This window comes from Scleropages formosus, chromosome 25 (assembly GCF_900964775.1).
Source record: "Scleropages formosus chromosome 25, fSclFor1.1, whole genome shotgun sequence".
NCBI lineage: Eukaryota > Metazoa > Chordata > Actinopteri > Osteoglossiformes > Osteoglossidae > Scleropages > Scleropages formosus.
This window is the reverse complement of record NC_041830.1, coordinates 9,055,035-9,069,913: the sequence shown is the minus strand read 5'-3', so window position 1 is coordinate 9,069,913 and position 14,879 is coordinate 9,055,035. Positions and strand designations below refer to the sequence as shown.

The 14,879-nt window shown below is 40.9% G+C and overlaps 1 protein-coding gene across 4 annotated transcripts in view; it reads right to left on the bottom strand.

Moving 5' to 3' along the window:
• Positions 1–14,879, bottom strand: part of tspoap1 (TSPO associated protein 1) — a 90,319-nt gene that overhangs the window by 55,732 nt on the left and 19,708 nt on the right. The gene's annotated exons all lie outside the window — the stretch shown is intronic.

Sequence of the window (14,879 nt, the reverse complement as noted above, 5' to 3'; positions counted from 1 at the left end):
AGCTGCACCAGCACTGAGGTTTTTATTAAGTACCACACTTGTTAAGTTTTATTACCATTCCAGTTCTCCATTTTAGCCTTCATTGGATTTTTATGTACTGACCTGTGCAATCATGGTAGAGGGGCTCAGAAACACATGACACTAAACTGCTGGTCACTCATTTTTTTTTTGTAATGTGTGGTCACTTGACTCATTTTATGATATTACCTTATAAACTTTCTTTTTCTTTTTTTCCTTTTTCTTTTTTTTATTTTTTAAAACTCCTTGCCAAAAGCTGATGTTGTTCATTTCCTCCCAGCCTGTAATCCTGTTGCAGATACAGCAGTCCCAAGAGGCGGGCAATTCATTAAACGTGTCGTCCTAGACGGTGAGCGCCACTGATGAGGTTTACTTCGTAAGGTTCTGCATATCTGTGCAAAAACTGCATATTATAACCGCCTTATGATTCCCCCTCCCCACCACCACCACTGCAAGTGGAACACGTGCTGAAACTGATCCTGAAGAAATGGGAGCGGGCATGCATATTCCAACATGGGGCATTGAATGGCTAGGCTGCAGTGTGCTGCTTTAAAGCAAACATCTGCCCTGCAGGTTTGAGGTCTGCTCTCAGCTGCCACTATTCTCAACAGCAGGGCGTTCAAAAGCGCTGATATAAACAGCAATAATCCTTTCTGAACTTTTCCCCAAAATAAACACAATGCCACAATACATCTGTAAGCGCGCGCACACACACACACACACACACACACACACACACACACACACACACACACACACACACACTGTCTGAACCGCTTGTCCCATATGGGGTCGAGGGGAGCCAGAGTCTAACCTGGCAACACAGGGTGTAAGGCTGGAGGGGGAGGGGACACGCCCAGGATGGGACGCCAGTCCGCCGCAAAGCACCCCAAGCGGGACGCGAACCCCAGACCCACCGGAGAGCAGGACCCGGTTCAACCCAATGCGCTACCGCGCCCCCCCAGCTGTAAACGTACTGACGGAATTCAAGCAGCACATCAAGCCTGATGCATCCATGCATCTCACAATGTTTTGTCAACACTCTGACTTGCAGTGTGATATGTGGATATTCTTCCAGAGCATAAATCAATGTGAAGAAGCTCACTGGGATTATTGTGTAGAATGAAGATGCATTCAAATGTGCTGTCAGTGGCTTGTCAAACAGGCATAGAAGACAACACAGTGAGGTGGATTTGAGTTAACGCAGCACTGTGCAACCTAACTACAAGACTGCATTTCACTTTCTTTGCATATTTCATAACATTTCTAATGGGTTGTTCTGACACAAGCTCCTAAAGTGATGCATGGATGAGTAACCCCTTGTAAGTAGTGTATCTAGTTGTGCAGTCACCTTGGCGAATAAGGTGTGTGGGCTAGTAACACTACATAGTATCCGTTCTAAGTCATTTTAGACAAAAGCGTCTGCTAAGTAAATAAATGTAATGTAAATGTAATTAAAGTAACAGTTTTGACCTGAATTGCAAGGTGTGACAGCTTTTAAAACTCATTTAATTCAGCGTGTTGACGAGATGCCATTCAAGTAATCAATAAAGCATAAAAACATACATTTTCCCCACAAACACTGGTCTAATAGAGAGCAGGTTTGCAAGGAAACCGACAAACTAATTAAATCATGTTCATTGTTATACTCTTCTAGGGGTTTCTTGCTATTATACAGCAAACATTAAATGCTATCCTGTTAACTTAAATTGTTAGGATTATTAGTTCTGAGAGAAATTATGGGATGAGAGAAAACCCGGGAGGGGGGCACTACTAGAACAGTGTTGTACAAAATAAATAAAATCTAAATAAAAAATCAAAATTCTGAAAATACCCTTAACCAATAATTGAACTGAACCCTGGACCTAAACTATCATAAATCAAAGGGTCCCTTTTCCTGATCCATTAGTCATGAAGTGGTCCACTTAAGGAGTATTTCCCATTGTGCTCCACATCTATCAGGGATTTATCGCTGCTGGGTGCCTGACGCTGATGGATTAGTCTTTGCACGCAGTCGAACAAAGGAACTTCTACAACTTTGCAAATCGCCTAAACAAAAACCTAAAATCTTTTTACACCTAAATGAGCTTTAATTCCTTGAAGCTATGAAACACCACAGTTTGAAATTTAAGTTCCTTACCAGTTTAGGATGAACTTGTGCCACGAACTGCTGACTAAAGCACAATAGGCATATATAACTGAGCAGATTTTTTTCCAATTATGCTGCAGAAAAGTATTCGTTTTCATGTGACCTTATTTTACTTAAACATAAACATACATACGGTATATATTACATATACACACACAGATTGGAGCAGTCATTTTGCAATCTAAGGGTTCAAATCTGTGTGGCTCCAGTATCCACACTAAGAATACCCTGCTGTTTAAATTGGTAAATAATTATAAGCCTTGAAGAGAAACCTAAAACTGACAAAGGCATCAGCTAAATTAATAAGTAGTAATAATCAATATTGTTCATTGTCGTCATATTTCATAATTAGCCATTTTATGCAACTGTTTTGATTTTTTTAAACCCATTATTCAGCTAAATTCTTTTAATCTTGTTTACGTTCTGTAGTACAGCATATATTGACAGTAAGAATAGCATATGCATTCTCAGCAGTCAATGCTTTCCACTTAGCCACTTCAGCCACATCAGCCCCAGACTAAGACTGAATCCATGATAACCGTTTTAATATCTAACCCTCAGACTCTTGCAAGTAATAAATGGAAAACAACAGCTTTGACCTCATGCCTGGAAATTTTTCCCAAGATGAAGATATCCGTGCTTAATATGCTTGTCTCTGCCCCACAATGGGTGGTAATTATCAAGGTTAAGTCTTCATGTGTCCCCAATGACTTCTCTTTGGATTCAAACGATGAATGTGTCTTATTTACCAGTAATGAGGTCAGTAACGACAAACCAAACTTTCACAACATTATCCCTTCACATGTCAAGCCAAAGCACAAACAAACAGATCATGTTAATCCAATACAAGCAGCTCTGCACTGCAAGTCTTTTCCCACATTTTTCCACAGCCATAGAGAGCGGAAATAAAATCCTGCATGCTGTCTCTCAGTGACAACACAAGCAAAGCTTCATCATAAGAGGCGAGGGGATTTGAAGATGCTTCTGCTGTGGAATGAAAAATGCAAAGGGAAGAAGTCAAAGAGAAATGCTGTATATGGATTTAAATGTAGGTCTCTACAGCAGAGTGAGTGTCAGGTTGTCTGATGAGAACGATAGACTGACTATGCGTAGGCGGCTCCAGAAAGGGAGCGGGAGCACTTTCTCCAGGAAGGAAGATAACTGATGTGGGCCAGAAACAATGGGCATGCATAGGTGACCCCACTAAACTCAAAGACCCATGAAGCTAAGATGCTCTCCTGAGAGAACCTTATAACTCATTATGAAGGTGCTTTTGGGCAGTGTGAACTCTTGTCAAAATGCTGCAGTATCCAATAACAGAAGATTTGTAATCAGGATCACTTCCGGCAAATTTAACAACACACCAGTGTACAGCAAGTGTGTATTTAGCCTGGAACTTGATCACAAAGAATGCGTCCAAAAACTGATCCACCATCTTCCACATATATCCATATGGCCTTACCAATCGATATGGGGTCAAGAGAAGGACTTGGGGTGAACAAATAAAGAGGACAAATTGCACAGAATGACTTCATTAACGTATCCCCCAGACACCCAGGCCCCTCTCTACTAGCATGTCCTACCTCGCCCCCTGAAGCTCACCATTTGCGGACCTAGCCGGAAGGGTCTGGACCCCTCTGTCACTGTCAGCGCTCCAGCAACAAGAGCCAAGTGCTCCACCCAAACCTCCATTTTTCAGACATCCGATTTGGAGGGAACACAAGCCGGGGGGGGATCTCCCACTCATCTTCATTCCAGATATCTTTCGTTACAGCCGCTAAATCATCAGGTAAAATTAGCGATGACAGAAACCTCGGAAATGGTGCATTCATTATTGGGGACAAAGACCTCAAGTGTCACGCAATGAACTGGCCTCTCATGTTTGGCTGTCGTTGATACCTCGTTCACAATGTACTTTTAGGCTCTACTTACTAAAAGCGAGAGAAGCTGGAATGAGTACCTCTCCTTTCGTGTTTCATGTTCATTCAGAGTACTCCCTACTTACATCTAAACGCTTACATCTTCTTACATACTGGTACTTGATCATACTTCTGACATGCAGAAATCTCTTGTACTTGCTTTAAAAATGTCAATGTATTCATAATCTGTGCTTCTATTTCTGTTTTTATGTTGCTCTGACCCAGCATTGCTGCGGTTGCTAATCAATAAAAAAAGATGTAATGCCAAATCAGTGTTTTATTGATGCATCTTTTTCCAGAGTTCAGAGCTTTTACTAGTATCATCCATCTCATACCCACCCACCACTAAATCACAATCTAAAAATCAAATACATGTACTTTCAACCACATTATTTACACTTTGTTAATTTACCAGTATTATTTTTATTCTTTGCCCCAACTAGCTCAGGTGCTCAGGTACTTACAAGGACAGACAACATGCAACTCCACCGCAAATCATTCCATACTCCAGCACATGGAAAAAAAACATGCACATCCATCATGAAGACGTCAGCAATATCATCAAAAATGCCACTCATATGAATGAGCCAGATCTTATATTCAGCATGCCGATGAGGCTGCAATCCTGTTACCTGAATATTTATTTTTTAAATACAGTAAAGCGATCATGTCTCACTGCCTGAAAAGAGGAAGGTCACTCAGATGTCATGAGTGCTTATGCTAGTGAGCTCAGTGTTACTTATGAGGTATAACAAGTGAGTGCGTCCATCGTAGACAGCTGCAGAGATACAAACAGGGATGGTAGGAGCATGAAGGCCAAACACCATAGCCTTAGACCATCAATATAAGAGCAAGCGTAATGAAAAAGCATGTTTACAGAGCCTGGCTGGAATTGCATCTTGCCTGGCCTGCCCCGTCTCACAATACCGCTGCACTGGGAGACACAGTAAATGTCAGCAAAATGGCAGAGGGGCATGGCAAATGTTGGATGGAAAACAGGAGGTTCCTGCTGTTTGAATATTAATCACCATCGTGCTCCCTGTCCTCTCCCCCAGGACAGGAGGAACACTACCATGACAGGGTAAATGGTCTCCTAATGAGGCAATGAAACCAGGCTAGCCCCCACCCTACTCTTCATTAACCCTGTGATGGCACCCAGCTAAGCCTTGGCCTGGTGACTTCACAACTAGCTCTCAATTCCAGTATGGCAAGAGTCAAATAAAATATATTCAAAAATGGCAACATACATTTAAAAAATAGGGCTACTTGTAGTAACTACACAAGGATTTATAAGCCAAGGCAAAAGCTGCCGTTTCCTTTTGCATCAAAAGTCACAGGAACAGAAGTGAGATTAACTCCAGTTTCATAATGCTGTTCATTCAAGGTTTCATCCAAACCCAAGGCAACTTCCCTTTAAGGCTCTAGGATAGCAAATAGGAAGGGGAGCATTTTTTGGGAACTTCTCGTGACAAAATGCTCTTCAACAAGTTAAGGGTTAACAGCCTAGAGAAAATCAGGAAGAAAAGCAAGGAGAAGCAGGGAGAAGAGAGGACAGAATGGAGGAGTGGGTGGAGGGTGTGGAGTGTACACCGAAATTGTAATACCACTGCCACGCACAAGTAGACGTGATCAAAAGGTCGTGCCTCAACGCCAGGAAAATTAAAACACACATTTCCATAGGACCAATAGTTCGAGCAGCAAGCTCCATGCTGGCCTCCTTGGCCACATAAGACATAAAGGACAATGGGAAGCTCCTGCAACCCGGATCTCTGAAAAACACAGACAGCTGGTAGCATAGTGGTTAGAGCTGCTGCCTTTGGATCCAAAGGTTGCAGGTTTGATCTCCAGCTGTAGTACCCTTGAGTATGGTACTTACCCCAAATTGCGCCAGTAAAATTACGCAGCTTTATGAATGGGTAAATAGTTTAAATGTTAACATCGTAAGTTGCTTTGGAGAAAAGCATAAGCTAAAGGAATAAATGTAAAACATGGAAGAACGGAATACTAAAAGACATGGGATGGCTCTCTCGATTAATAGATGGGTGCATGTCACAAAACATCAACACCTCTACACAGTGATAAAATTTTAATGACAGGTTGCCATTCATCCTATTTCAGGTTTTCAAAACAAAGTATTTGAGACAATTAGAGCAATCTGACATGCTTTTAGGTTAACATGAGCAATGAAAGTGGACAGACTCATAGAATTCCTTTAATGACTAAAATATGGCAAAGCATATCGATCATTATTGGACACCTGCTAAGTAAGCAGATGAACTGAACATGGCTAAAAACCTTCACTGTCATGCTCTATTATGTACTGCAACCACAGACCAATCAATGCAATGGAAAGCATTGTTCTAATAATTATTTCTCTTTCCATGGAGAAGGTGTGAAGGTACTGGGACAGATCACACACGGACCCATCCATGGGGACACCTGACAGATGGACGACAATATATGTGTCTATCTCAGCCATCCAACAAGATGGTGTCGCCACATACCTTGTCATGTATAACATACCTTTTCTTTCTCATTATAACTGGCCAGAATAAAAAAAAAAAAAAAAAAGAGGTGGCAGCAGTTGGCATCCCTGAAAGGCTCATCATGTTGAGTTACATAGGCCACTTTGTTTATGGGGCAGGGAAAAAGCCCAGAAGATGAGATGTACCCTGTGATAAATTATTTAGCTCCTACGTAAAGCTGAACTACCCCTATGCACCCATATAAATCCGGTCCACTCACTATGACCAGTTCACTAGCTGGTGGCAGGATGTCAGAGCACCAGCAGAAAAGAGATCTGGGAAGATCAAAATTTCATTTCAACTGCCAAAAGTAACACGCTGATTTTCAACGGTGCTTCAAACTCTGCCACAGCTGCGTTAAAAATATTCCTATCTCTACTGAAGAATAAAGCCTATCTGTCTAATGCATGCCTTTGTTCATGGCACTGGTCACGTGGCACTGGCCCAAGAGAGAAGGAAAGCAGACAAAGGGCATCAAGGCTGATTAATATTAAGGCTGCAGTCAGTTTGTATGTGCCTTTGTGTGTATGCGTGTGTATTTGTCTCAGCTGGGGAGTTCCTGGCCCATGGTGGGGGTGGGATGGTATCAGGTGGGACTAGTGGCTTTTCTTTGGAGGACACTCCACGTCGCATGGTTGGATTTCCCCAATTGAAGTCCAATCTCCCAGGGGCAGACGGGGGTCATGGGACTTCATTTACTCTGGCTGGGATGGCAGGTCAGCCTCTCATGTTGGGTCATCACCCGCAGGCACCAGCAAATGGGAATGACAAAAGCAAAAGGTCACCTCCTTCATCAGAGGACCCCACCCAATATAAGTACCTCTCTCAAAAAAAAAAAAAAAACCTAACAAAATGCTGCAAAAAGGATTCCATTATGGCTGATGGAAAAAATTAGAGCAACTTATCAACCACATAGAGACTTATCATTACGGGGGACACACTGAACGTGCAGCTGACAGTTCCCTGCCCTTATAGTGGGTAAGGGGGTTGGGGGACACATGTGCCTACTTGTACATGCACCTGCAGATGCGCAGCCAGGAGGAGCCCGAGAAGAGCTGAGGATGCTGTAAAGGGGATGCTGCCAGGTGAGCTTTGATGACAGGGCATTTTCCGAACCCCACCGGCCACATGTGGCACAAGGGATGAGAAAACCACAGGTGCCACGGAGCGTACAAATCATGCCCTGCAGCATGTGCCTCTGGCTGTGCCCAGACGGTCAAATGGAGCCACTGTTCACAGGTGTACGGTTCATAAGCACAAGCCACAGAGAAGTGACTCCCAAAATTTTTTGGTGGCAACCATAAACGCTGATACATTCAGTGTTAATGAGCAGTCATTTTAATAACTTATTTTTATCCATACAGTTTTGCTGGTGTCAGGGTGAGCACGGTGGCACAGCGAGTAGCACTGCTGTCTCACAGCACCTGGGTGGTGCGAAAGAATGTGGGTTCGATCCCCGTTCAGTCTGTGTGGAGTTTGTATGTTCTCCCCATGTCTGTGTGGGTTTCCTTCCACAGTCCAAAGACATGCTGTTCAGGTTCACCCATAGTGTGCGAGTGACAGAGAGAGTGTGTTCCACTGATGCATGGATGAGTGACCCATTCTAAGTAGTGTATTTAGCAGTGTAAGTCACCGAGGTGAATAAGGTGTGTGGGCTCATAACACCACATAGAATTCATTGGAAGTCGCTTTAGAGAAAAGCGTCTGCTAAATAAATAAATCTAATGAACAAACTATTATTACAAATAAAACAGCTCAAAATGTTAAAATCAAACCACCATCAATAATACTGCTCACAGATAACAGTGATACTTAACAGGGTCATGATGGTATGCTTTATGGATATGAATGGACTGAAGTGTTATAGTAAACATGTGTAAAAGCAGTTTTATGCACAACTATTATACTTCAATTACTTTTTAAATAATCCTTATTGGGCCAGTATTCTCTTTATAGCACTGTAGTCTTTGTTTGAGACTATTCATGAATCTCAGGAACATGGTCACAGAAATTATTTGGGTCGTGACTATGGGTTTTAGAGATACCTCTTACATCATGCATGATCCCACTCTTTTCCAGTTGTATTTTCAAATAGCTCTCCATACATGCGCACATACATAATGGCAAGTTGGGTTTTTCAATTATCTCCCAAGCTTTGCTGTTGCTGCTGGAGCCCAGTGTAATTAGGACCCACAGGGCTAATGAAAACGATGGCAGTGCGCTCCACCATCTGCATGTCACAAATGACTGCTTGAGGTGTGTTTATGTGTGTTGGGGGGAAGGGGGGAATACAGCTTTGTTTTCTTAATTAGTTGGGTTACCATCCTTAATGTGACATGGAAGCCCAAAACCTCACACAGTCAGCTACTGCACTCCTCCATCCAGGATGCACAGCATTATGTTCAATCTGCCATGTGTTGATCCCACTCCAAGTCCACCTCTGCAGTCCCCAGGCAATGAACGAGAGTCCAGCTCCTAAAAACCACAGCCCTCCAACACATGGTGCCACCACCCATCAAGAGGCCATCCTCTATCCAATGGCTATGCTGCAACATAAATCAATTCTCTATAACAGTGACAATCGTAACTCTTCATCACAGCTTCCCGTTTTTATTAACTTTGAATTCATGATTTCTTCCATTTTATTCAAACTGCTGCCTTACTCACAAATTAAAATCTATGTTGACATGTCTGTCTTCTTGTGATGAAAGATTAGCAAAAACACAGTTTTTCTTCCATTTATAGCTAAACATTTAGTCCATGCCTCTGCAAATTTAAATTATATTTGGAATAATCTTGTATGTGAAAGCAATTCATCTCTGCAGTAACTAAACAAGCTATATTTAAAAAGAAAGAAAAAAAAAAAAGCACAAAACCACACTCTAAATGATTGGTTTAAGTTCTTTCTTATATTGTTCCAAACAACAAATAGTCTCTGGTGAATCTTTGTCAACAGGGCATACAGCAAACCCACAATCAGCACTTGAGAGGTTGCTCTTGCAAAGCATACTGGGAAAACAGCTACTGTCTGGAGGAAAGGAGACAAACGGCCATATTCTAATGGACTTCTAATGGTACTACATACCATCATGCACATATAATAAAGGCAACTTTGATTCATGTTGCTATGCTAAAACAAATTAAAATGCATTAAATGCATTTGGACATCCAGCTGTTTGTCTTAATAGCCTTTGGAGGTCTGATTAAAAAACGGGTTTTATGGGTGTCGTGGCCTCAAGAATGAAGCTACAAATTTCAGCTTATTACGTGAGGAGCATACAATTCATCCATGCTCACAAGTTATATCTTAAGTGTGACAGTAAAATGGTTCAATCCAGTTTAGAGGGAATACACTAGGAGTGTGGAACTTCTAAATTTAAAAGCAAGAGCATTAGCATGCATCTGTAGTCAAGTGTTTATGCTTACCAGACCAGGATCTGTGTTTTAAAAGTAAGACCAACATTGTGTCACAATACAGTAAGAATAATAGATAAATAAGAAAAATAAAAATAATTCTTATGGCCAGAATGTTGATGGCTTAACTTCAGCTAAGGCTGAAAACACAACATAAGTGTACAGAATGTATTGCTAAACAGCATGCAACATGACTGACCCCGTGTAGCCCACACTGTCTCCTCCCAGCCCTTGTCATTGACTCACTATAGTTAACCGTTTGTCCAGATCACAGTCATGGGGGTCTGAAGCCTTTCCCGGAAGCACGGGGCTCTCGGCTAAGCAGGTTACACCCTGAATGGGATGCCAGTCCACTGCAGGATTAAAAAGAAAGAGGTCTCTTGAGAACTGCAGATCAGTGATTCCTCTAGTCAAATCTCCTATTCTCCAAATCAGGGGAGAATCGCTTATGTCACATTTTTGGATATTGAAGCACTAAAAGTGAAATGGTGAACCATATTATACACTAGCTGAAATGCAGAAAACTACATATCAAATACTCAGGAATAGATAAATTTGTACTGGTTAAGAATATTCACTACTTCTTTCAACCTGGTCATGTTATTATTTCATAAGTGTCATGCTTAATCGTAACATTAAGATATTTCAGAATGTTTAACAAATCAAATTAGACATTACAAGTAACGCCAACATGGTGGCACAGCATGTAGTACAGGTGTTTCACAGCTTCTTGCTCCACTGTAAGCTTTGAAACTGGGTTTGAACCTGTACCCTGTCACATGTCCTACACTTCCCAAGGTCGACTCCAGGCCAATCCCATACTGGGAAAGTGCTTTCAGAAATTCATGTATGGACAGAAGTTTCATCAAACCTACAGCAGTTTTTTTTTTAAAAAAAGAAAAGAAAAAAAAACATGTTTAAATCATGCTCTCTTACCACATTTGCAAACAGGGTTGAAAGCATGAGCAGTGTTCAGTGCTCTCCTCTAAATTAACAGTCCAGATATTGGGGAGAAAACAAGAATTAATGTCTACTCTCCAAACTATAACTGAGAAATTATGGCCTGGATTCCAGACAAATGAACCGCTTAAGCAGTGAACACGATTTAATGTGGTCAATGACCCAATTCAGAAAGGACAAAAAAAATCGATTTCCAATGGCTTCAACTCTACTTCTGCAGGCATAGGAGCTTTTAACACCAAAGTGTTGAGTTAACAGTTAAGCTTGTCTATAGAGTTCACTCAGTTGTTTTTGTTTTGTTTTTTTTTTTAAGCAATGACTGGCAACAATTCAGCAAATACCAAAAACAACATTAGAGCACCACTGCATTTCAATCTGCTCAAAAGGCTATAAACAGTTACGTGAACCACATGACAAAGAAGTTCTTAAGACCTGTCCCATCTAAACCAATGAAGTTATGAAATCCTAACCCAATTTAATTTAACACCAATTAAACGGATTCAGAATACAGCTTTAATGCCATTTCCTTGCTTGCAATGGTTACTACAGTAATGTGTAAGAGTTGGAAGCTAGTTGATTTCCTGGGGTTGGTCTGAGTGTAAACTGGAGTTTCTTCAAAACAGCCATTTCACCTCTTTGAAAATTATTTTTAAAAAAAAGAAAAAAAAAGATTGGTCATCTCCAAAATCAACTGTTTTCCAGAACTTATGTGTTGATTTGACTGACACCAAAAATATCTATTGTAATTTCATGAAGAACATTGTGCAAACTGACTGGGGACTTTTTTTCCATCCAATCTTGTAGAGGCATCTGATCAATTCAACCTAAATCTGCTCATATCACTTCCTGGGGAAAATAAATGTGGTCCTCTGCCAATGGGGAGATATATATAATCTATTTCGGCAGCACTCTGCAATCATCTTACTACAAACGCTTGCAGCAAACTGCTATTCGGAGCTTCAACAGAAGTCAACATCCACAACTGTGTTGGTGAATTTATACAGCTAGATAGAATACAAGAAACTGCTCTTTTTAAACAGTACTCCAAATGATCAAATTCTTTTTTTACTGAATATTATTCCTTGAGCAGGACAGCCTTTTCTCAAGTGATTTAGCAACGTGCAGCAGTAAGAAGCTAAATGACTTGGTGAGGCCTCCACATTTACATCATAGCCCAAAAAAAAAAAAAAAAAGACATCAGCTGAAGGCACCCACCTTTGCCTTCCAATTTGTGGCCATGAATCACAAAGTGCCCCAGAGCAGTAATCAACTGATAAGCCTCGAGTGGGCCTACATCACAGCAGGGGGTTATACAGGGATGGATGGAAGGGTTTAATAACTTGCCAAAGCACGCAGGCTTGCGCAAAGAAACGGCCATTACATTACCAAAACTGGTCCAATAAGAGTCTCTTCCAGCTGAACTAATGCAAATACCCCACAACAGAGCCTCTGCCATTGAGCATGCAAAAACCTTAAGAATGGAAAAATCTTAAATGCCCTATAATAACAGTGACATTTATGTTCATTGTCATTTAACTGTAAAAAGGCTAGCAGATACTACATAAGGTTTATAGAGGGTCACGTTTAACAAATCGGCTTAGTGCCACACTACACAGTAAACATAGATCACACATATAAATAGACATGTATTACAGATACAAAGACATGTTAAATACAAATAAGAAAACATCAAGTAATCTCTGAGGCAGCAGTAAATTGCATTCATTTGGTGATAATATATAATGCTGAACCTTTCAAGTGCAGAGAGAGTGGTTTATAGATAAGTATTAGAGAAATTTGATTTGAATTTAAAATTTCAAATTTGAGCAAATACTGCTTATGCAAAAGCAACTATGGGGTGCAGTGATCATTTAATGTTCACTGTTCTGATTGTTGGAGGAAAGAAACTTTCTGCTCCTTGCTGTGCGGGTCTGTATGTTGCGATACCGCAAACAGTCTGTGGTAGAGGTGTTTGTGGTCTTTCATGATGTTCTGTGCCCCTCTTCACTCTTGTGTCTCACTCCTCCTTTCAATGCAGACATGAAACTAATCCTACAGTAAAACAAAGTGACACAAATATCAATCCCAGGACAACAGAATGTTCACAGGTTTATAGAGAATCAAAGTCAATTTACTGTCCCTCTAACAATAAAGAATATTTCACCGTCACAGTGTTCACTATCATAACAAGCCATTGAGATGATGGTAGATGGTGGTGTAGAGGGAAAGCATTATACATGTGAGCTCTCACTGTGTGACAGCCACTCTTAATCAGAATTTATATGTGCTTCAGCAATCTATACTGCAATAGGCAGATATTCATTGACTTGGAGTGCTACAAAACTATGAAGCAGGCAGCAGTCAGTGTGACAGCTCATTAACACTGAACAGGAAGTTGATGAAGACATGCATGGATGCCTCCTCTGTGGGTTACCAACAACACAGTGCTTCCATCAGCTCTCCCATCCCACTGCAACCCAACTCATTTGTACCCACCTGCTCAGTGGGCTGAGAGAAATGCCCAATTCTCTGAAAATAACTGCTGACACACCATCAAAATGCACTGCATCTTCACAGTTCAAATGAAGGTCTCCCCCATTGTGGTCAAAATCTATACCATTTCTGGGTTATCGTTACTGTACTTTGATATAATCACAGTAAAATAATTCCAGCTGTACCACTGCCCTGAAATAAGAGTCACAGAGCAGCTGCGCAAACCTCCACTGATCAGGGTGGACAGAACTTCACAGGATATAGTTCAGCCTCAGACAAGCCAATCTTTCATACTAGACATATCCACACAAGTCTGCTGTCACCACAGTAGAATACCAAGGAGGGGTGGGCAGGTAAACCCCTGGAGGTTTTTTTTTTTTTTTTCCCCACCCCTTCTTTGTCTTGATTTTTTCTTCCCCCCCCCATCTCCTCAGCTGCCAGTTGGTTTGTCCTAACAACTATAACAGCTGAAACGTTGTACTTTAAGTGTTCTAGGTCATCTTGGTGAGAAAAATAACTCTATAAAAACAAATCCAACTGAATCCTTGCTTACCAGATCTTCGAGGTCACAAGCAAGTCGTCAAAACTGTGTGTTAAAACCTTATCAGTTGGAAAGTATTTTCCTTGAAGCCAAGAGAAAAAGGTGTGATATAATCAATTTAAAGTTGCAACTAAATATTTAAAATGTCTTTTCTCTAGAAAATGCATTAAAAGAACAAATTAACAATCAAACTTATAAATGAGTCTCCTGAATTGTTTAACCTGCAAAAGTATCTTAAGAAAGGCATCATACATGCAATGAATGGGACATCATGAACTGGTTTTCAGTTAAAAGTAATGATGGCAGGAATATTCACAGGAAGAGGACTGTACTTATTACCAGCATTTAACATTAGTTAACAGATGGGATTGACCTCCTCTTCAAAGAATACAGCATTTGCTAAAACCAAACCTGAGAACACACTGCTCTGTATGCGACCTGACTGCACAAACAACTGCTAATAATGTGCTGTCAGAAGTTACACTTAGGGGGAAAAAGGACATGAAATGGGTTTTTTTTTAAAAAATGTCACACACTTCACTCTGTGACATTTCAGTATTCTCTACACACCTGACTTTCACTTAGCCACTTAGCTTTTGAAATATGGGTTAAGGTCAGTCTTGAGCTGAATATAGTAGCTGCTTACTTACCCATTGGGGCTGCTTCCACATTGTCCTATATACACAAGAGCAAAGTACAAAAGCTAAACTGTTCACCAAGCCAGCCTTTTAAAAATCATGCAAATCCAAGTTTTCCCCAAAATTTTTCAGTGCTTCTGAATACTAACGACTGACATTTTAAAGCTATAACCTCAGACTGATGTGTAAGCCTGTAGAAAAATGGTTACAAAACAAACAAAA